The sequence below is a fragment of the Neophocaena asiaeorientalis genome, unplaced genomic scaffold (assembly GCF_003031525.2).
Source record: "Neophocaena asiaeorientalis asiaeorientalis breed wild unplaced genomic scaffold, Neophocaena_asiaeorientalis_V1.1 scaffold649, whole genome shotgun sequence".
Taxonomy (NCBI): domain Eukaryota; kingdom Metazoa; phylum Chordata; class Mammalia; order Artiodactyla; family Phocoenidae; genus Neophocaena; species Neophocaena asiaeorientalis.
The window spans coordinates 1,857,266-1,877,947 of record NW_020173202.1 but is presented as its reverse complement, the minus strand read 5'-3'; the positions used below and the strand labels follow the sequence as shown (position 1 = coordinate 1,877,947).

Sequence of the window (20,682 nt, the reverse complement as noted above, 5' to 3'; positions counted from 1 at the left end):
GGGGTCCAGATCCCAGCCCATATGCGAGGGGGGGTGGGCCACCATCAGTAAGCAGTGTCACTAGCGCCCGCAGAGTTGGGGCAGGTGGGGGATGGGAGAGCTTCCGGGGGAAAGGGGGCGCAGGTGTGATGGAGGCCAGGGGGCAGGGGAAGCTGGCAGGGTTACCGCAAGTAACCTGATGAGATGGGTGAGGGCGCACTTGGGGGTCCTCGGCTGGTCCTGAGCTGGAAGCAGGGACAGAAAGTGGGGCAGCTGTCGGTCGTAGGGCAGGAGTGCCGATCGTCACAGCTGTCCCTGTGCAGCTTCCTCGTAGACGGCCTATGCAGACTGCAAGCCGGCTTCCTGTGGGTCTGACTCACGGGATGTCTATTGCAGACGAGGGGAGGGCTGGCTTCCTGGGCAGGTGGCCGAGGCTGAGGCTCCAGTCCCGTGTTCACAGGAGGTCTGGCCGTTGATCGGTGTGTGCTTGGTCTCTCGGAAGCCGGGAGAACCTGCTAGACTTGTGTTTGGAGAGGCCTGTGACCCAGCTGTGCTGAGATGGGTCTGAGGAGAGACAGGAGGTCCGGCACCGGCCAGGGACCCGGGCAGGGGCGTGGCGGGGACCGGCGCCACGGTGAGAGGTGCTGCGGAGGGATGCACACGTGGCAAGCCACGCAGCTCGTGGCCATTCTGTGGTCAGGGAGCCCATGGTCTCTTGCAGAAGCCACCGAGGCAACGGTGGCATAGAATCCAAGGACAGCTCAGGAGTTCTCCCCGTGTCGTTCACTTGCCCCAGTAAGGGATGAGAATTCTCACTGAAACAAGAACATATTCGCATCTCTGAGAGGAACATCCCTGTAGAAACAAGAATTTCTAATCAGAATCTTTTTCCATCTTTAAAATTTGACTCTCTTTTGAGTTTGTTATTCCCTTTTCTTTTTTATTCCGTTTTATTTCCCTTTTTATGTTTCCTTCAGCCATGGTCTCCTAACCAAGGATAAAATCCACAGCAAATCCACACTTAACAAATCATTAACCCTATTGTACTTTCACTTCATTTTCCTTAATTATTTTCCTCCATCTCCGTGCCCTCGTCCCATCTGGGGACACATGCTGGATTTTCAAATTCGGTCTCTGTGACACACTTCACCTCCTGGGTGACAGGCGACGGCGGCAGCATCTCCGGTTGGTGACGGCAGTGGTGTCAGTCCCTGCTAACATGGCAGCATCCCCATCGCCAGTCTTGTCGCGGCTGCACATCCCGGGTTGGCATCCTTGCTGACAGAGAAGGAGGAGGAGAAAGCACACCTGGAGCCTGGAGGACCAGAGGCCAGTGCAGGGGGCTCACGTGGGCCACAGCGCGTCCACACGCGTGCACAGCGGAAGCCCCTTCCGCTCCGGTCCCCCCAACCAAGGGAGCCCCTAGGCTGTCTGTGATGAATAAAGTCACTTCTAATCCCTAGTGAGGCAAAGCAGTGCACAGCGAAGGGGCTTATTAAAGTACTAAGCACTCAGGCCGATCCCCAGAGGCTAAGCGAGGATTTCCACCCTGGCCTGAATAGGTCTGGTGCCCACCAAGGCCCGGGCACTCCCGCAGTGTAACTTTGCAAAACACTTCTGGTAGCAGCTCTCTGAGCCACGTCTGGAGGACAGCCGGTCCTCACCCCGTCATCTAGTCAGCATCTGTATGATCCAGATGGTCCTGGAAGAGACCACAGCCTCCCCCATCCTTCACAACACCCGACGTTCCTGTTGCTTTTACACTGCTTTCCTGGGTCTCCAAGATCAAGTCTTGAAGTAGCTCAGCACTACAGGAACTTCCTTCAGGGAAGGTTTGTGTCTGATGCACAAATGAGTCACTGAAAAACCGTCAAAACACAGAGTCTTCCTCTGGGACATCTACAAGGATGGCATCAGAGCACGCAGACAGCGGAATGCCTCCCCGTGGCGACCACGTCCATCCGTGTGCTGACAAATCCTGGACTCAGTTCACTAAGGATGCAAAGCAAACGCATCTGTGTTTGGGGTGATCAGCCTTCATGATTTGCTCGACGCTGTAAACCAACACTTGTTTTGTCCGACCCCGGCAGGGATCCTGAGACTGGCGGAGGGATTTCACCTCACTCCAAGTTGCAAAATTCAGGTGATGATAATAATAGACCCTGGAGTCGCATTTCATTTAAATTTCATTTCTATTTATTTATTTGCTGTCAAGTATCGTTTTATTTTGCCACAGTTCCAGCTGTTGGAAACATTGGAATTGTTAGGATCTGGAGTTGAGCGGGTCCAGAGTTCGCTTGTATTTAAGCCTGTTAGGGGCTCTTGTATCTTCCCCCGGAAAAGACCATGCACAGCTAGGAAAGGCAACAAAAACACATTAAAGAAACTTCCTTGTGTGTACACCTCCGTCACACATCTTCAGGAGGCTGTAGAAATCCAAACCGACCACTTGATTGGCTGGGGAAACTAGGACGATATTAGAAGCCCGTTTAATATGAAGATTGTCCTTTTACATATAATTAAGGAGAAAGAGTTTACCATAGAATTCGTAGGAGCCATTGGCTGAGAGGGTGTCGGCTGTTCTCAGATTTATGGCGTAGTTGGCCGTGGCTGAGGTGTGGTACCTGCTATTTATTGTTAACAAGTGTCTACGATTTAACGGTTAATGTCCACACATTGCTTCCCCGGGGTTTCCCTCTGACTGTCAGGACAACTCTGTGAGGTCGACAAGGTGGGCTCTTACACCGACACCATCTTTGAAAGCTGAAGGATCTAAAGCAAACGGGTGAGTGGAGAGCCAGGTCACCCCCGGCCGTCTTGTCCGAGGTCAGGCCCGTGGCTGCCCGCTAGACACCTGCCAGGCCCATCAGGCTCACCGGTAGCCTCCACCGGGCACCACACTGGACTCGGAGAGAATGGAAGGTTCTCGGGTCACATCCGGCGGCTGAGGCACAGGGCCCAGGCCTTCACGTGCTGCTCGGGGGCTCCCCACGCTGGCCAGGCCCGAACTGACCTGCCCACTCCTCTGACGGCGGGCGTTAGGTTGGACCACAGCGGTGCCCCGGGGAGTACCTTTCTGTGCTCTGTCCACGGGAGCAGAAGGGCTCCCCGCAGACAGGGCCACAGCTTTTGCAGGAGCTTCTGCAAGTGGTTGCAGGAGTCTCTGTGGCTTCTGTAACCTTTTCCCTCAAATTCGGTGGCTTCAAACAGCAGATTGACTGTCTTAAGGTCCTGGAGGTTTGGGTCCTGAATAGATCTCACGGGGCTCAACCCAGGGGTCAGCAGAGCTGGCTCCTTCCAGAGAGTCCAGGGCAGAGTCAGTCCCTTTCCAGCTTCCAGAGGGGCCCGCGTTCCCCAGCTCAAGGCCGCTCCAGCATCCACAAAGCCAACACCTTCAGGCTGAGTCCTCTCACACCACCGTCCCTGGTTTCCTCTCTCTCTGCCCCCTTGTCCACTTGTAAGGACACCTGTGACTACATAGGGCCCATCTCGAGGATCCAGAATCATCTCCCATCTCAGGTCTGCAGACCAGCGCACTTCATTCCCCCTTTGCCCTGAGAGGTGATGTATTTGCAGGCTCCGGGCACGAGGACGTGGACGTCTTTGGGGCCGTTATTGTGCCGACAGCAGGGGTTAGATTTCACTCCCCCAGCAGAGCGTGTGACTCCCTATTTTCTCACTCCTTGCCAAGATTTTGTGTCACTGGACTCTGTGATATTCCCCATCTGCTGGCTATGAAATGGTGCTTGGTTATGGTTTTAATTCTTGTTTCTCTGTTTACAAGTGAGCTTGAACATCTTTTTGTATTTTTATTGGCCTTTCACCTTCCTTTTGTGAATTACCTGTACATATCCTTTTGTCCCATTTTCCTAATTTTTTTTCACTGATATGTAGGAGTCTTTATAATTTAGAGACTAATTCTTGGTCACCGATAAGACATAGGTGTTGCAAATATCACTTCCCGGCTGAGGATGGTCTTTAACTTTGCTCGTAGATTTTTTTTTGCAGAACACAAGGTTTTACGTCAGTGTAGACAAATGTGTGAATCTTTTCACTTATGGTTTGTGGATTTTTAAAAATCTTATTCATAGAATTCTTCTTTTGTATGATATTGCAAAGATCTTTTTATATTTATTAAAAGTTTAAAATTTTTGCCTTACCACATAGGTCTCTAGTCCACTGGTGTGTGTGTGTGTGTGTGTGTGTGTGTGTGTGTGTGTGTGTAAAGTTCTCCTAGTTTTGCGTGTCCATCTTCCATGACGACTTCACCCCATCATGGACAAACCCAGTCTTCTCCCCCCCGTCCTCAGCTCTGCTCCCTGAGTACCCCTGCAGCACACATGGGAGTATCTTTCTGGAGGGGTATCTGTTCTGTTCCCTGTTCATCCTTCCAACCTCCCAGGACCACAGATAAATTCTACAGCTGTTAATAAGTGCTGATTTCTACTATTTGGCCAATATCCCAACTTTTCTTCTTCAAAGTTGTCTTGGTCATTTGGGCTCTTCATCCTTGCATGTGAATCACAGGGTTACCTTGTCAAGTTCTGTGAGAATCCTCTTTGGAATTTCCATGGAATTGCATTTAAGTGTGTAGATTAATTGGGGGGTACTGCCATCTTTATGACAGAGTCTTACTGTCACTTACCGTTTTTGTCTATTTTATGTATCTCAGTAAATTTTAAAATTTCCTCCTTAAGGTTTTGCCCATTTTTGTTACATTTATCACTACATACCTTTTTTAATATTATAAATGAAATTGGAATTTTAATTTATGTTTTATAATTATTGAATGCTATGTGTGCTTGTGTGTGTGTGTGTGTACGTATATCTGTCTTTTATTCAGCAATCTTTTTGAACTCTCTGATTAGTTTTAAGAGTTTTCCTGTGGCTTCTCTGGGATTTGCCCCGGATTATATACAGACAAAACCAGCCGTGTTTGTTTGGGCCCAATAAATAACACTCTGCTTTCCTACCCAGGTTCTGAAGCGGCTAAACAATAAGTCAAAATCCAAGCAGCCAGAAGTAGTAGCATCAGCTCTACTTGAGAAAAAGCTATTAGAGAATATATAGCATCTACAGACAAGTGGGCTTCCCAATAACGAACCCCCAATCAGCAGATGTGTCCCCGGGTTATCAGACCGCTGGCCCTTCCCTGGGATTAGGGCCTAACCACTTAGCTGATCACATGTCTTTGGAAGGTGAGGGGCCCACATTCCCTAGGACAGATGGCTTCCCAGGGGCCGGGGAAGGTGACAGCCAGGCCTCATGCAAAATAAAACTTCGGAGCCCTGTTCAATTCCACGGGCCCCTCCAACTTGTAAGGATGTTTATTTGCCATTTACCATCATTCCATGTACGGAAAAATCAATCTTACTAGCATGAATGTGGCCGCTCGTGTTTATATTGTACAACCGGTTTCTAAGGTAAACACAAGAATACTGACTGTGCGGGCCCTTACTGCAGTTACGCAATCTATACTTTGCAGTTCACCCTGCTGTGTGCACAGCTCCCAGCCCCTCCCGGGAGCACTGGTGAGTGAGGACAGACCCAAGGGAAAGGCATCCGTGGGCGCCCACACTCCCCTCCTTCCCCGGCATCATTTTCAGTATTAACAGAGGGAAGTTCTTAGGACACGTGGCCTTTGTTCCACAAAAGCGCAGGTTGGAGAGGAAAGCGTGGGCTCTCGGGCCATCAGTGCCCAGGTACTGGGTCGTTACCTCGAACCCCCACCATCGAAGGACCCCAAGTCGTGTGCTCACAGGCATTGTGGCTGCTCTGTGCCAACCGGGCAGCGAGGACCATAGCAGACACCTTCAGGCTCCATGTCCCCCGGATGCAACACAGGCCAAGGCAAGATGGTTAACAAAGGAGCGTTTGTCAATGGAGTCACCTCTGCCTGGAAGGAAGCGTTTGGGGAGGAGAAAGGTGCCAGAGAGAGAAGGGTTTCTCCCTAACAAACACCGACTGTAAATCTAACCCTGCATTTTCGACTTGCTTTTCTAGTATCACTCTGCCCGCTGGGACCTCCAGGGCCATGTAAACAGCACCCAGAAGCAATAGAAAAAAGGCTAATGGGCATTCTTTTACCATTTTAAAGAAAGTCCTTCTAATATCTCACAATTTTTTTGTGATTTTTGGTAAATACGTTATTTATGTTTAGGTTAAGGAAAACTTCTCTTCTGATTTGAATACACAAATATTATTGAAAAATGGTGTGAAATTTTAATATTTTTTAGATTATCATGTTTTTTTCTCCTGTCATCTCTTAATAAAACGAGTTGCATTGATAAAATGTTAACCCAGTCGTGCACGCATGGAATGAACAATATTGGCTGTGAAGATTTTGTTTACACTCTTGTAAATCATTTTATTGTGGAAAGTTTTAAACACATGCAAAAGGAGAGAGAGTAGGACTTCCAGGATGCCCACAGTATGGTTTCAACACGTGTCTTTTCATCTGTACCCCACCTGCATTCCCACCACAACTCAGACTTCTGCCAAGTCCAGACGTGAAATTATTACACGGGTTTCTTTTTTTAGTGCCTTGCTGGAATCAGTTTGCTGATACTCTATTCAGGGTTCTATCTTGTGTTCATAAATGAGATTGCCCTATAAAATCCTTTTCTTGCGCTCTGCCTGTCTGGCTGTCACACCGATGCTCTTCCAGCCCCCGGGATGCTCTGTGAAGGATTCCATCTTGTTGGATGTCAGGAAGTAGTGTATGAAAGGCAGGAATCCCTTGTTCGCTGAAGGGCTGGTAGACCTGACCTGTATCATCACCTGGGTATTGTATGGGGGGTGGATTTTTCAGAGCTGGTTCACTGTCGTTATGCTTGTAAGTCTTGTCATGTTTTCTGTCGCCTTTTGAGTCAGCTTGCAAATGTATACTTTACTAGGAAATTTTCCATTTCATCTAAGTGTTTAGATTTACTAACATAGATCTGTTCACGATTTTTCCCTTAAGATTTTTAAACGTAATCATTGTGTACGGGGCCACACTAGCTTTATTTGCGTTGTTGTTTATTTCTGCTTACCCTGGTTTCTGTCCCTGTTCAGTTCTACCAGAGGCGCAGCAATATTATTCATTTTGTCAAAAAGAAATTGTTTTTGTCTTTTAAAATGTTTCTGTCTGTTTGGACGTTGCCAGAGGTGGATCGATATAACCCAGGTTTCCAAAGAACCCGTTTAATTGGTTCTGGGACTCTCCCTTCCTGTCCCATTTCATTAATCTCTGCTCTCACTTTTCTCCTTCCCTCCTTTGTGTTTTCCCTGGGCTTGTGCTGTGGCCCCCAGGTTCTGTGCTCAGCTAAGGCTCAGCCTCACACCACGTTAGCTAAATGTTGCCACTTTGAGATGCAGTGTGCTCCTGGTGCCGATGGGCAAGTGTTTTTAGTTTCCATTATTCCTTCTTCTCTGACCTGTGAATTACTCAGAAGGCCTTTAAAAACTTCCAGGCAGAAGGGGTCTTGTGTGTTGTCTGTTTGTTACTCATTTCTAATGCATCGTGAAGTCCAAGAAGCAGACTTGACTTTGAGGATTCTTTGGTTTTGTTGCTTTCGGTTCCCGTTTGTTGAGACCTCTCTGTGGCAGCCTGGGGCCAGTTTTCGGAGACCCTCCACGTGCAGCTGTCTGGGGCAGGGTTTCACCTGCATCCGTGAAGAAGTGAGTTCTTTGAATTGCCTGAGTCTCTGGAGGAGGTGCGGTGACACGTGCCCTGTGCATGTGGACTTGCTGGTCTCCCCTTCTGCTGTGCACAGTTGAAGGCTGTCAACAAAGTGTCCCCAGAGCACTTTATTCTCCTGGTGAATGGTTCCTTTCATCACTACACGCTGACAGCTCACTTCCCTAATAATGCTTCTTTCTTTAACATCTGTTCATACTGTCACATTGTCACACCCCCGTTTCTCTGTGCTCTGTATTTCCTGACAGATCTATTTACATCTGTCTACTTTCAACCCTTCTGTGATGCTATATTTTACACACGCTCTGTCCCTCATATATTAATGGCTAATTAGGTCCATTTACAGTTACTGAGTTTATTGAATCTGTTTCTAATGTTTTATGTTTTCAAATTACAATACTTTTTTCTTTGCTTTATGATAGTTTGATACTTTATTTTTCCATTCTGCCTACGAGTTGGGAAAGGTGTATACATTAAAATATAACCTCTCTTATTTCAGTGGTTACCCTTCATATTCCGACATACACTCTTGCTTAAGAAAATTTAAATTTAACAACGATTTCTTTTTTCCTCTCATATGATGCAAATACCACAGACTGCTTTAAACCCGGTCCCTTCTTGTCCAGTCCTCGATGCTGTCAGTCACTGCATTTCAGCTGCATCTTGTTTACATCTCCCCCATCAGACGTTACGGTTGCTTCTGCGTGGTCCAGTCTTGTCTGGAATCACCGCATTTACCAGGTATTTGACCAACATCGCTTCCTGCGCGCACTGTTTCCTTTCGGTTTCATTGTCTTTTTTCCTCCAGATGAACACATCTTTCAGAAGTTTTTCCACTGAGGGTTCATGACCTCACTCTTGGTTTGGCTGAAGTTGTCTTTATTTCACTCTCAGTCTTAAACAATCACTGACCTGGATGTAGACTTGTAGACGGACAGCGACATTCCCTCACCGAGTTCATGCCGTCACGTCACAGCCTCCTGGTCTCTACAGTCACAGTTTCCTCATTTTGAGATATATGTGACTATATCTTATAATCAAAAGCATCTTATAATTGTATAAAGTAATAATACTGCTTGTAAATGAGGATGCCTTAGAGCTCATGAAATACGGCTTCACCAATAAACAGTCTGTGGCTTCTCTATTTTCCTTTGTAGGGAACCAATCTCTCTCTCTCTCCCTCTCTCTCTCTCTCTCTCTCTCTCTCTCTCTCTCTCTCCCTCCTCTTTTTGGTAAAGATTTCTTTCCTTTTCTTCTGTTATTTCTTCTCTCCTTTCACTTTTTTCTTTAATTTTCCCATGCATTCACATTTTCTTAGGATCTCTGCCATATATTTACATTTTTTTTTTTTTGCGGTACGCGGGCCTCTCACTGTTGCAGCCTCTCCCGTTGCGGAGCACAGGCTCCGGACGCGCAGGCTCAGCGGCCATGGCTCACGGGCCCAGCCGCTCCGCGGCATGTGGGATCTTCCCGGACCGGGGCACGAACCCGCGTCCCCTGCGTCGGCAGGCGGACTCTCAACCACTGCGCCACCAGGGAAGCCCATATATATTTAAATTTTAAAAAGACTTTCTCCCAAGGAATTCTTTGTCTTTGCAGCAGAAGCTCCTTCAGCTCATTCCGCCTTTTTGTGAGGATGTTACTACGTTTAATTAGCCCATGTTTCCACCTCGGCACTGCTGACGTTTGGGGCTGTATGATCCTGTGCACTGCAGGGTGTTTAGCAGCATCCCCGGCCTCTACCTGCTAGAGGCCACTAACCCCGCCCAACAGTCATGACTCTGAATATGTCTCCAGACATTTCCCAGGGACACATACTCACCCCTGGCGAGAACCACGGCACTAAAACCACAGCAGAGGCCATGGCCCTCTGCACAGACAAGGGATCCACTCCACGTGCAGTGACTCTTGGGCACACATGTTGTCCCGTCCTAGGTGCTTAGTACATGTCTAGCACACGTTTCCCAGTGACTGGCACAGAGAGTTGACCCTTGTGTGTGATCATCCATTCTCAGGACGGAACCTTTTCCCCAGAGAGGTTTTCCTTCAGCTTTTGACAGACTCCCTTCTGCTTATGACCAGAGGTTTCATATTTCCGAAAACAGGGAGATAAAAGCAAAGAGCATTTCCAAATGTCTTCTTCTAACCTAATTCCTAGGACCAAATTCTTCCACTTGTAAGGAGAACTCTTCTGAGTGACCGTCTTGGTTGTGCTATGACCTCCTTCTGCTTCATCCACTGCTGTGCTGACTGGGGTCACATGTGGGGATCCAGGTCCTCAGAGAGCATCAGTCCAACCCCTGACTCCGCAGAAGAGATCTGAGGGCCAGAGAGGTGATGGGACTTGCCCGTGGCCACAGAGAGGAGCAGAGCCACTGGCCCACCCTCCCCGACCCCAGGCTGGGCTGTCCTCTCACCACGCCGGGGCATGAAGCCAAGCTAGGTTTCGGATGGGTTGGTTTTTCATAGGTTTGCTTCCCCAGTGTGTGGGCTGACATTTTAAATCTGCAAACAGGACTAGGGCAGGGCAGACATTTGTTGATGTACCAGATGCGCCAAAGCCAAGGCTGTGATAAGCAGAAATCAGCTCCAGGTGAATAAACATGTTATAACTAAAATCAGAAGGAAGTACACTCGAGTAAAGGAAAAAAAGGAAAACTTTGAAGCAAATTATCACCTCTGCCTATGTATCTATGCATCTACCTAGGTATCGCCCTGTGTAACTACCTATGTATATCACCCTATGTATCGCCCTATGTAACCACCTATGTGTCTACCTATACATCTATCTGTGTGTCTCCGGACTTTGATTAGAAAGGGAAGAATGGTGGCACTTCACTTGAGGCCGTACTCGAGGTCAGGCAGCCCCAGCCCCTCGGTTCAAACGTTATAAAATCAGGAGCTGCCCAATGCCCACCACCATGCCGTTTCCAGGGAGGCTGCATTTAAGGCAAACAACGAAGGACGGGAACAGAGTGTTTGCAGCGCTGATGAGAGTCCCAGCAGTGGGCGGGATGACAGATGTGTGCACACACGCCCACAGATTTGGTCTCGCCCCTGCTGGGTGGAGGTCACAGCTGCGAAAGGGGTTGTGTAAGTTCGCTCCCCGGGGTGACCTTTCCTGGCCCCTTCCCACCCACACCAGGTCATCTCTTGGCGCCATTAGTCCTGGAACCTCAGGGCCGTGCTGTCGGGGGGCCAGAATTCTGGACACATTTGTGCTCAGGTGGGAACGGCCTCTCTGGGCCTCAGGTTACAGGAAAGGGGTGTCCTTCTGTCGGTAGCTGACGTGGGGCCGGAGGTAAAGCAGCACCAAGTCTCCGTCTTCAAGCATAAAAGTCCCTGCAGCAGGGAGGGCAACACGGGACGGGAGGCGGGTGATGGACAGGGCTCCCGGGTCCCGGTGGCGACTGAGCGCGTGGCCTGGCCAGTGATGGCTCGGAGCTCCCTGCCCCCCACGTCCTGGCTGGACCTCAGCCTGCTGCAGGGACCCACCCACAGCAGCTACAAGAGCAAGTTACACCAAACACGTGACGTTGGCTGTGGTTATCTGTGCAGTAAGACTAGAGCTGCTCTTGTTTCCGTGGTTCTTTCTTTTTCAAATGTATTAATTTGTTTTCCTCTCTCAAACTTCCTTTAGCACCAGCTTCGCCCTCAGCCAGAGGCACTACGCGTAACTCCCAAAGCAGGATTTGAAAACCCACAGTGGAACCTTGGTATTGAAAGTCAGGTTCTATTAAGAAGCAAACCTGATCCCTAACTTCCAGAAGCCTCAGTGTGTCCCGCAGGACGCACACGGGGCCCCACCCGCTAGAGGGGGCAGGGGTTCTAGCTGCTGAGAGATCTTTTGAGTCATCGCCAACCTGGTTGTTTTCTAGAAGTGGAAACAGAAAGAGAGGGAAGTCAATCCAACACAAGGCCAAAGAGAAACTGGACATCGGAGGTGGACGCTGCCCCTGGAGCTGTGTGACTTTGGGAAAGTCGCTTAACCTCTCAGAGGCTCATTTTCCTAGTTCATAAATTGAGGATGCTGGTAGTTTTTATATAACTTTCAAAAGCAGTCTTAGATCCCGTGCTGTACCTGCCCCCCAGGAAACGGTGAGGGCTGTCGCCAGGCTTGGTCTTCTTGGAACCGCCTGTAAGATTCTGGGTCTGAATATAGGTTCATCTGATATTTACCATTCGTACACCGAAATAATGAAATACTTGCAAGTTGGTTCACCGTGCAAAAGAAATAGGGTTTCCATACTGAGTCAATGATATTGATGAGGTTTTAAAAATCCACATTGGCCGTCTACATCAGATAACCCTAAGGGGCTTCTTTTGAAGTGAAAAGGCCTCTCTGTGTGTGTTTCTCACTGGGCTGGGTGTTGATTGCCTGTGGCCCAGCAGGCGTCTGTCCTGCTTTTACAATCAGCGCCAGGCAGCTTTTGAAGCGGCAGAGATGCCTCTAGGGTTTATCTGTGAGGCCCAGTTGTATCCCACCTGGTTATTTTTAGAGCTGGCTGGAAAAGAGATCCGTCCAGATTCAGTGCCCAGTAATCAGGGTGCACGCATGGCGTCCACTTTCTAATGGATTCCACATGATCCCGAGCAAAGTTTCCTCCCTCCCTGGGTAAATCACTGAGCGAGAAGGACTTCAGACTTTTCACGCCGGCCCCAACCTTCCACAACCGTGCACAGCCTCTCGTGCCCCGGGCTCTGCTGGGCGCTGATGAGCTGGGGATCCGACATAGTCCTTGAGGGGACCGGAGGGGTGGCAGCAGGACAACACCTGCCCGGGGGACACAGGACTCTGAAGCGAAGCACTGGGGAGAGGGGCTGCAGCCTGGGGTGGTTGGAGCGGGGCTCCGCATCTGGCTCAGTGGTTCCCTGACACCCACCCCCTGCCCTGGGGACCCAGCTGACGCACGCCCCGGTGGGTTTGCTCTCTCTCTCCATTTGAGGACGACTGTAGTCTAGTTCTCGGCCTTCTCTCTCCCCAGAGTAGAAAAAGGGGCCAAGTATGGACTGACGGCAGGAGATGGAGGACAGACTGAGCCTGAAGGGAGCTGAACTCTCCCCCGTTACAGCTTCTGTCCGAGCGCGGCAGCCCCTTGGCTGGGCAGGGAGCAGACGTCCATCGCTGACTGGCATCCCTCACCATGATCCCCAGCCCCCCCCACCCCACTCAGGGGGACCGGCTCCCTCCACCCCCCGGGGGCACTGGGCATGTTCTCCAGCAGTGCGTGGGTACCCCTGGTCCTCTGACTGGTCTCAGGTGGACACTGGAGGCTCTCAGGACCAGAGGCAGCCCCTTTCCCACCCGAAGAACGTTCTGGAGGGGAAGCCCATGGCTGGTGTGGCCCGTTGCTCTTCCACAGCAGCCTCTGCTCCCCGGGGGCTGGATGCCAGGTGCCTCCACACAGATGCGTGTCCGACATGTTATGAGTCTGCCCCTTGGGACGTTTTCCCATCCACGGGAACAGAGTCCCAGGGTTAGCATCTCTACACAAGACCCAAGAGTTCGGCACGTGTAGGAGCTTCTTTGTCCACCCGTTGGCTGAGGTCTCTGCTCCCTGTGGGGGAGCCCCCACTTGCCAGGGCTGGATGGGCAGTGGGCTCGTTGGCAGTAGCTTCGCCTTTCTGGGTATCCACCATCTTCTGCCTTTGAGCTCCAGGGAGCCTGCCACGGGGGTGGTCTTGACGGGTGGTGCCGGTCTGTCTGCCACCAGGAGAACAAAGGGACTGGACATGTGGCCCGGGCGTGGCTCATGAGACCGTGGCCCTGAGCAAGAGACCCAGCCCCAGACACGACGGGACAGAGGTTTTCTGCTGGGTCGTCTTTCAGTAGTGGGGCCTGAAAAAGAGGAAGAAACTTATCAAAATGAAAATCAGCAAACATTTTAGCCAAAAGTATGAGATATCAGGAACGTCGATCAATGAAACGGAAGCCAATGAAACGTGCAGGTGCCCCGTGGTGGCCTCCGCTTGACGTGGGGCTCAGACGGGGTAGACGTCACAGAGCTAATTCATCAGGACGGCAAAGGAGACCAAAGAAATGGAATAAATGCATAAAACAGAGATTCGCTTTCTAACATCGAGCTGTGGGTAGAAACGCAACATCGTGGCTTATGTGTTGAAAACATTCTTTACTTGCCGCAGGGCAATGCCAACCATGGGTCCTACTCATCTTTTAGAAGCAAAGTTAATCATTATTTTTAAAGCTTTTATAGGACATAGTAAGAGACAAATCTTTGGTAGTAGTTCTGGTACTCAAAAGTGGAGAATAATTGGAGTGAATAGCTCAATTCCTTCAGAAAGTCAGGACTTATTTTCTTGTAATCCATCAGATGGAGATGAACCCGAACCACATAACCTTTCAAAGCTGGGATTTCATGATGTCATGACAGAAGGAGGGCTTTGACATGTCTCTAAATTTCTGTAGTGTGGACACAGGACGGCCAGTGCCAACCTTGACCACGTCACCCCTCACGTCCCCTCGTCCATCCGCCTGACCCTGGAGGCCCTTTGAGCTGAAGGAAAATGTTCAGCTGTCCCTCCCTGGGGTCACCTCTCAGGCCTGACCACAATCACAGAGAACAAGAGGGCACCTGGAGCTCTGGGTGACACGGGGACTATAGTGACCCTGGGACTACAGGGGACCCCATGGCTGCAGAGGCCCCAGGACGAGGTGAGCCATGAAAGCCCCTTGTCCCTGGAGTCTCCACAGCCCCACACAGAGCCCTCCTGCCCAGGCGTCTGGGCCAGGCCCGGGCCAGTCCCCAGGCCTACGGGCCACCAGAGTTGTCACCCTGCAGCCAGGAGGTCAAGGGCGCTCTGAAACCATGAGGGCCTGTTCCAGCAGAAGGTGAGAGAGGACACAGTAGGAAGTGGACTAAATGAAAGACGCTCCCTCCTCCCTGGAAAGGACCCAGACGCTTCCAGAGCTGTCAGGCGGAGCTGCCAATCATAGGGATCCTCCCTCCCCAGCCCAACACCCTGCGCTTCCTGCAGTGTCACCTGGAGAAGATCCTGTCTCTCAGCCTCAGTTTCCACTGCTATGCAGTGGAGATCGCGTTGCCCTACTGGGGTGAGTCTGGGGGGTAGTGCCGGGCCTGCTTCTCTCCTACTCTGGGCCAGGGAGGCTTGGCGGCCAGGAGACCTGGGGCCCGCGGCACAGTCCTGCCCAGGGACCATCCTCAGTAGTCAGTGCTGTGACTCTGAGCCAGGAGGCCGGCTCCTGGTTCGGCTCCCACTGGGCTCTGTGTCCTGCAGGAAGCATCACCTTCTCCACAGGCTCTGCTCCGCTCAGCTGGCCCTCCCAGGAGCACCCAGCCATGCAGCTCGGGCTCAGGGCGCATCTGTGCAAAGAAGAAGGCAAGCTTTTCTCACCAGGTAGCCGACCACACTGTACAGAGAGGAAGGTTTGTTAGTGAAACAGCCACTGCCCCTCCGCAGACCATCAGCCCGTCCTCTTTCCATCCAGTCCCACTGCTCCTCTGTCGCCGGCCGTGGTGCCATCGGGGTCACCGAGATGGGCCCTCGTGTATTTCAGCAACTCCTGGCGCCCGTGGTGTAAACACTGTCCAGCAGGTCTGGGTCCCAATGGCAGTGAAGCCCCACAAGCAGGGCAACGTAACGGAGAGTCCACTGGTGCGAAGCGACCCACGCGGGGCGGCTCGGCGTTCAGCCACCTGCCCGCAGACCGTGCCCTGCGGAGACTCCCTGCGGAGATTGACTTCTAAGTTAAACAGTCGATTAAACAGGATTTGGTTTGGACCATCATACACGTTAAAGATTAAACCGTTCCAAGGAGGAAAAACAATCCACAATGATGCCCGGGCGGGGGTGGCCGTCCTGTGCACCCCGAGGACATTGGGGAGGGCAGCGGTGCCCCCTCAGGAGACCCATTGTTGGCGTGAGAACTGTTGCCGCCCGTGTGGCATCAGCGACCAGGGCTGGGAGGGCACGGGATGGACAGGGCCCCCTGCTCCAGGGCGGGGCGTTCTTGGGGGCATCGCAGGCTCTGGAACCGGCAGGAGATCAGAAGGTCCCCGGGAGCCTTGTGCTGGAAGGGAACCCATCCCCACAAGTGCTGGCCGTGTCCACGGGGCCCTCTCCCGGCGCCCGGGGTCAGGGGGCTCAGCCAACACAGCCAATGGCATGGCGTGGGCACATCCCAGGCTCCCGAGAACAGTTTCTTCTCCCTTTGGACTCACAGAGGCAGCTGGATTAAAAACAAAGTGCTGGAGCGTGGGTTCCGTGCAGAAGGACACCCAGAAAAGGCGGGACGGAGCAGCGGAGGCCAGGGCCAGGATCTTCACAGGGTCATGACCACCGCTGCACCCTGTTCCCCCACCCAACCGGGGCCGAGGCCTGGGGACACGGACAGCGCAAAGGAGCCGCCCGAGTCGGGACCCCTGCCGCAGTCTCCCCTGCCCTTCTCTCGGTGCATCAAAAAGAAAACACTTGTATTTTTCTGCATGTGAGAATAGAAGCAACCTAAATTATAAAAATGCAGCAGTGGGACTTCCTTATTCCAGTAACCGAGAGAGGGGACCCCAAAGGCCCCACAGGCGCACAGTCTCCAGGCTCCGCCCCGTGGGGCCTCACAAAGCCGTCCCAGCTATAACGTCGGTTCGCACAAAGCAGCGGGGGAGCAGGCTAAAGCGTTTGGGTGGAAAACGGGAACAAACGGAGAAAGTGTCGTGCAAATTACACGGGGCCAGTTCGTTAGTTACACTCAAGTCCCGGAAGGAAAAAGACAAGATTGCAGCCATGTCTAAATTGTTGTCATATCAATAAGGGATTTAGCAGAAATATCTTTTTCCTCTTCAGCCGCTGCTCAGACTCGCTAATCTGACCGAAAAGCCCACTATGGAGACTTACTGGAGGCTGTTTAATAGGTCACACAGGTTTTATGGAAATTCAACACAAAAGTTCTCCTTACTGTATATTCCACTTGGCGTGAAATGCCACTTAAATCTCGTGTAATGCTTTCAGATAAGTTACGCTTTGTGCATAGGGAGGGTTTCACACACCTCCTTTCTTTTTAAAAAACAAGTATGATAAAATGTGAAATTTTGGTGCGAGAAAGAAATCCGAACACACTGCACCTCAAGCGTTCCCAAGCTGGGACCTGGCTCTGCCCCAGCAGCCAGCCGTTAACTCGTTCTGTGAGAAAGAGACTGTCTTTCAGCCTAAGTGCAGTGGTTCTTTGTAGTTTGATCTCTTATCAGCCGCCAGCAGGTGGAATAGAGATTGAACTAGCTGGTTTCTGTGCTTTTAAGCTGAGACGACCGTGAAAATTCTCCAGAATGGCAAAGTAGAGGTGTAGCAGGTGATTGGCTGAACTTCCAGGGAAAGAGGCTTTCCAGCTCCTAAAAGGGAGCGGAGGACAGTTTCGGCATTTAGAACAGTGCCTTTGTAAGGTGACTCAAACATCCAGATTGGAATCGTGTGTCCCTGCCGCTGTCCCTGCATCGGGGACCCCCTCCAGCAGGGGCCAGGCGCCTTGCCCACAGGACACCCCTCCACAGCTTCTCTGGGGTTTTACTGTGGCTTGTTTTGTTTCCTTTTAGTAAAGAGGCACTTACATTTTTTGAGGATGCTTGGGGAGCGGAGTGCACAGAAGAGAGTCAGCATTATGCCCTGATAGGAAAGCACACACGAACTCCAGCACCGTTCTGGGCTGTCAGAGTGTTCTCTCTATGCAACAGAAATCAAGATTACGGTGTAGGTTGAAAACCAGGCTATTTCATGCTTGCGGGGGGGTCCAGCATTTTATTCTGTTCTGCGCACAGTGAAGTCGGAGCATCGGCCGTGCCTCCTGGACCCAGCGCTGGTCCCCACGTGGAGGACGTCGACGTCGGGCAGCATCCACATCCGGGTACTTTTTACTTGAATTTAACCGTCCAGACTCTTCGGGTTGAGGTGCCCTCTGGGCTGTGAATGTGGGGGCCTCAAGTAATTCCCAACAGGAAATCTTTATTTAAAACACTGGGGAGGGCTTCCCTGGTGGCGCAGTGGTTGAGAGTCCGCCTGCCGACGCAGGGGACGCGGGTTCGTGCCCCGGTCCGGGAAGATCCCACGTGCCGCGGAGCGGCTGGGCCCGTGAGCCATGGCCGCTGAGCCTGCGCGTCCGGAGCCTGTGCTCCGCAACGGGAGAGGCCACAACAGTGAGAGGCCCGCGTAGCGCAGAAAAAAAACAAAAACAAACGAAAACATTGTGCTCCGCGACGGGAGAGGCCACAACAGTGAGAGGCCCGCGTACCGCACAAAAAAAACAAAAACAAACGAAAACCCTGGGGAGTGGGAGAGAGAAAGCCGAGGGTGGGGTTGGTCAGATGCTAGAGGTCCCCATCCCTGCAGGAGTTTTAGGAGAACTGTCACCGCACTAACCCAGAGAGGCTGGATGATTGAATTCGAGTAAAAAGAATGTTTTATTTAAAATTCTTGTTTTCTCACTTTGGCAGTTTTAGAGAGCCCTACGTCTTTTCTATCAAAGTGATTTTGGCTTCTCTATAGTAATACTTAATATCCCTTACTGGATAAAGAGTCAAGGAAGTATGTCATCAACGTAATGGAATATTTCACAAGTTTATATTTGCAAATCTAAGGAACTTACAGAAACACACAGACACCTGGACAGGGAAAGTGAGGCCCACCACAAATTTACACTTAACTGTGATCATATCTAAAGAGGAAGTTTGGACAGGAACAGGCAGAGATGCAAATAGTTGCAGAAGTGATGGGCATGTGGACAAGGGAAAACGGGTTTCAAGATTCCTTTCGTTATTTGAAAAAAAGATACGTTTTTAAATTATGCCACGCGTTCTCAAAGTGTGAATCAGCGGATCCATCCTCCTGGTCCCAGATTGTGTGAGACCGTTCAGACCCTGCAGATTCTGTCCACAGAGCAGAGAACAATGCTCCCACAAGGGAGAAGGGAAAAGGGAGGACGTTCACTGTCCCGAAGCGAAACAAACATTCGTTTTGCAATTAGACGTGCAGAAAAATGAGAGTTTATGTATTAGGCTTTCTTTTTAATGATGGCAGTGACTTATTTTGGTTTTCAGCTAGGATAATCCCTTAGGCTGGCATAAGGCCTCAGATAAACTCGAAATGTAGGTAGGTACAGGTACCATATGCCCCAAACACTGAAGCATACACTTCACGTCCATGTGTGAGGTTCAGGCCTCTTAAAATATTGACAACGCTTTGTACTTATTTTTTATGAGAAGTCTCTTGGTAGAAAATAATAAGGTTGTATTTGCAAATATAGGGAAAATGTCACAAAGGGCTGTAAGACGTTAGTAAGTCTTAGAAGGTGACCTGGGAAGGCGGATTTGCCCCAATCCAGTGATTCCAGACACCGTGATGGTGCCGGGCTCCGCAGAACGCGCGCGGCTGGTCGGGCTCCTGGTTAATTTTTAAAACTTCTGTGACCGCGTGGAGACTTCTGAAGAATAAATAAAAGCCTCTCCGGTTTTAATCATCCCCGAGGGAGAAAGCAAGCTCCCCTGGGAGGGGGTCACTGGGGGTCAAGAGGAATCAGGGAGCGGCCTTTTCATGGGCCTGCAAACGTTTGTGTTAAATAAATATTTTAAAAGTCAAGATCCACATGCCTCCATCTGGGGGCCAGTTAGTCTTTTTCATATGCAGTCTATTCAGCGGGACATTGTCCCCCAGACTCCACAAGACCCCAAGACAGCGGCTAAAGCACCGTCTTAACATCTCTTCTCAGCAACTGTCCAAGTGTGGCCAGAATGGAATGCTTTTTTCCAGAGTGGGTTTCTTTGAAGAATATAGAAAAGGAGAATTTTTAAAAGCAAAGTCAGATTTTTTTTTTAAAGTTGAGATGTTTGGGAGCTCAAGAAAAGACTCACAGTTGTAGGATAATCTACTTAAACCCAGCCTTACCTTTTTATATGATAATAAATTAATTTCATATTTGAAAATGCTTTGTGTCTTGAGAGCTCGTACTTTTTAAAAGGTCTCAGCGTAGCGTATTCGTTCAAATCTTGTTCCGCTCATTCTTCCCAGAGGCTCTCTGTGAGTCCGCTGCATTAGCTCAGTCCACTTGATCACCCTTGGCTCCAAGCAGGGAAAAGGCTAACCTTTCCTCCTCCCCGGCTCCTCTGTGGACATCCTCGTCGGGTGAGGGGGGTGAGGGGATATGAAAAGAGCTCCGTGTCACTCACGAAATACAAACCTATAAATAAGCGTGTGTTGGGGCTTTAAGAACAGGCTGGCAACTGGTATATTACAATGCAATGATTATATAAAACTTTAGAAAGTGCACTTAGTCCATATTGCTTCTGTTGCTGTTTTAATCTCTGGGTCCGTAGCAAAGTCGGGTATTCTTCCCGACAGAAAAGCAGCTGTAGGGTTCACCCCCCACAACATCACTCGCTTCTGAAAAGACCGCACCCCGGGCACCGGCAGCCGGCCTGTTAAGAGTGACTCGGGGTGTCACTCAGACTGTGAGTGTGGAACAACGGAAGGGGTCACAGCCAGCGCTGTTCCGAGGAGGACGTTCCCACAGCCTGCAGCGCTGTGCCACTCAAGGTCACGTGCGCAGCGTTGTCACTGGAAATGGTGATCCTGGCTCCCAGCTCTGGAGGGCACATCCCACGCTGTACACAAGAGTGACTCTGATCAAATCCAGACTCTGAGAGCTTGATGGTTGCCCAAGGTCTCCCCGCCGGTGAGCGTCGAGCTACCGTTCAAACCCAGCTCCTCCAAACGTCAAACCTCAAAACTGTGACAATCACGACCTCGTAAGGCCTCTAAGGTCTGGGTCAGGAAATGACAGTATACAAGTCATTTGCTTCCTTTTTACAATTTCAGGCTTTTCACTAGAAGAAGGAAGTTGTAGGTCCCGGGGAATCGATTTTCATGTTAAGATGCTAACTCGCAGTCTCCAGGCTCTCGCTGGAGCACAGCGTGGCCCAGCAGCCAGCACCCCTGGGGGCCACCCCAGGCCTACCTGCCTTTTAAGCAGGAGCTGCCTGACTCCCACGTACCTTAATGTTTGG

At 50.7% G+C, this 20,682-nt stretch overlaps 1 long non-coding RNA gene across 2 annotated transcripts in view; it reads right to left on the bottom strand.

Moving 5' to 3' along the window:
• LOC112399636 (uncharacterized) overlaps window positions 1-4,028 on the bottom strand; it is a 6,923-nt gene extending 2,895 nt beyond the window's left edge. The window contains exon 1 of one of the 2 annotated variants that reach the window (XR_003003269.1): window positions 176-4,028. This is a non-coding gene — a long non-coding RNA (uncharacterized LOC112399636). The remainder of the gene's footprint in view (window positions 1-175) is intronic. The other variant, XR_003003270.1, reaches the window with a different exon arrangement.
• Window positions 4,029-20,682: the final 16,654 nt, after the last annotated feature.